Source organism: Pteropus vampyrus, unplaced genomic scaffold (genome assembly GCF_000151845.1).
Source record: "Pteropus vampyrus isolate Shadow unplaced genomic scaffold, Pvam_2.0 Scaffold113, whole genome shotgun sequence".
Lineage (NCBI taxonomy): Eukaryota > Metazoa > Chordata > Mammalia > Chiroptera > Pteropodidae > Pteropus > Pteropus vampyrus.
This window is the reverse complement of record NW_011888894.1, coordinates 3,622,508-3,625,208: the sequence shown is the minus strand read 5'-3', so window position 1 is coordinate 3,625,208 and position 2,701 is coordinate 3,622,508. Positions and strand designations below refer to the sequence as shown.

Sequence of the window (2,701 nt, the reverse complement as noted above, 5' to 3'; positions counted from 1 at the left end):
GGGGGGGGGGGGAAGCGGGATACTCTGAGACTACGCAAATATCCTACTTCTAAAACTCTGACCTAATTTTAGCATCCACTAGTTGGTCTTGTCAGCAAGATTTCATTACTGTATTTGACTAATGATTTTCTTTTTCTGTCTTCCCTTCCACATTGATGGAATGCTCCTGTTTTAAAAACAAAAAACTGTCCCTTCTCCCCATTTATTTCTTTATTCAATTATTCATATCAGCATGAATTCATGAATATTTATTCTATGGGTTAAAATCAAATTAATATCATTATTATTAGTAAAATTGCTCCAGCTTGGATCTTTAAGTACTACCTTTCAACAACACCCATTTTGAGCACTTCTTTAATTTCTGGCACCATAAAATGTGCCAGTAAACATAATATTTCTAAATCTACATAATATTCCTGAGTATATATACTATTTCTTTAAAAAAATTCCCCTATCTCTTTTGTATGACAGGATATTTAGAACTATAATTTAGAATGAAAACTATTAGGAAACACTCTAATAAGGGACCTCAGAATCTACTTTAGAGGTATTCTGGAAAGCCATCAGACATGACAAAATTACCTATGGAGATACATGCATTAAGTAACTTGTAATGAACACCACAAGTATAAAGCTTAACAGAAGCTACTGGGTAGTTTTTCAACATAAAGATTAATTTAAAAGTCTTAAAGTCTCTTGTAAACTTAGAAAAATAATGACTATATTTTCATGTTACCCCAAATAAGAATTTAAAACCACCAGGGGGCGCAGGAGAGACAGTCACAAATAAAACCTTCATAAACAGCTTCCAAAAAACCCAAATTTTATATCAACCTTGTATACAGACTAGCAGTTTAATATTTATACTCTGCACAGAATAGTCTGACAACAGAACAAAGCAAAGAAATGACCCTACCAATATTATGAGAGAATCAAAAAAGCATATTATGAAATATGGACACAGTCACCTTCATTTGTGCTGTTTTTTTTGTTTTGTTTTTTACAAATGAAAAACTTTCATCTACTTAAAAGGTTTATACTTTGTGATCTAGGTCAGGGGTACATCATGATTTTCTAATGAAAGAGGCGATGCGCACTTTTAGTGTTTCTAGATTATAATTCTTATATACTTTAAAAATTATTAGTCAAATATGCAAAAGCTTGACATCAGCACCAACAAAAGAATCAAGTTGTAATCACGATGCTAAAAAGAAATCATACGTCAACTTTGAGAAATAACTAACATTCTAAAAATGTATTAAATACACAGTTCTATAGGCTTTGACAAATGTGTACACCAACGTAAGCATCACTACGATTAAAAAAAAAAAAAAAAAAAGGCATATTTCCAAAAAAAAAATTTTTTCCCATTATCCCAAAACATCACCCTGGGTCCTTTGCAGTCCATCACCCACTTTGCTCCCCAGTAACCCAGGCAACCACTGTTCTTTCTATAACTAAATTCTGCCTAAAATTTAATGTAGTATGTACCTTATGGCTACTTTTTCTCATCATGTTTTTGACATTAATCCAAATTGTTTCATGTTAGTAGTTTGTTCCTTTTTATTGCAGTCATATAGTCCACTGAATGGATATGCCATAATTTGTTTATAAGTTCATCTGTAATAGACATAACTGTTTTCTGTTTGGGACAATCAGGAATAAAGCTAAGAATATTCACGTATGTCTTCTCGTAAACAAAAGTTTTCTAGGAACCGCTGGATCATAAGGTAAGCATATACTTAATTTAGAAACTCAAAGTTTCCCAAAATAATGTACCATTTTATACTCCCATCAGCAATATATGAGAATTCCAGGAGCTCCACATCCTTGGCAACACATGGTGTTATCAAGTCTTTTTAAGTTTAGCTATTCTAGTGAATGGTAGCAGTATATGAATGATTATAGTTTTAATCTGCATTTCTCTGAGGATTAATGATCTTGAACATCTTTTTCATGTGATTATTAGCAATTCATATATCTTCTTTTGTGAAATCACTGCTCAAATCATTTACATTTTTTAAAATTGGGTTGTCTTAAAAAGTTCTGTGATTTCTACACTAATTCATGCAAGTCCTTCATCAGGTGTAGATATTTCAAGTTATTTTCTCAGTCTATAAACTGCTTTTTTTAGATGTCATTTAAAAAGATCGAAAACTTTCCATTTTAATGAAATTCTTTTTTTTTTTTCCTTTTATGATTCATATTTTATGTGTACTAAAAATCTTTGCCTATCCTGGTTGTAAAGATTTTTCTCTTATGTATTCTTCTAAAAGTTCCTGAGTTCTAGCTTTTATTTTTAAATCTGTGATATGTTATTTTTTATATATGGTATAAATAAGGATAAAGATAAATTTTATTCCACATAGAAATATAGCTATTTTGTTGCACACTTCTGTCAAAAATCAATCAACTATACAAGTTAACATGTCGTACACCTTAAATTTATACAATGTTATATAGCAAATATATTTCAATTAAAAATCAATTACATACACAACACACACACCCCCCTTCTACTTTGATTTATCTATCTTATGCCAGTATCAGTTTTGTGTTCTATAGAAAATCTTTAAATTAGGGAGCACTGTCCTCACATTTTGCTGTTCTTTTTCAAAATTGTTCTGGCTCTTCTAAGACCTGTGCATTTCCACATGGATTAACAGTTTATTAATTTTTATAGCCTATTGTGAGTATGATT

The 2,701-nt window shown here is 30.7% G+C and overlaps 1 protein-coding gene and 1 long non-coding RNA gene across 2 annotated transcripts in view; both read right to left on the bottom strand.

Annotated features, from left to right (window-relative positions):
- PPP3R1 (protein phosphatase 3 regulatory subunit B, alpha) overlaps positions 1 to 2,701 on the bottom strand; it is a 57,755-nt gene that overhangs the window by 16,173 nt on the left and 38,881 nt on the right. The window lies entirely within an intron of this gene.
- The window catches only part of LOC111743411, a 3,275-nt gene continuing 1,556 nt past the window's right edge, over positions 983 to 2,701 (bottom strand). The window contains exon 2 of the long non-coding RNA XR_002781688.1: positions 983 to 2,640. This is a non-coding gene — a long non-coding RNA (uncharacterized LOC111743411). The remainder of the gene's footprint in view (positions 2,641 to 2,701) is intronic.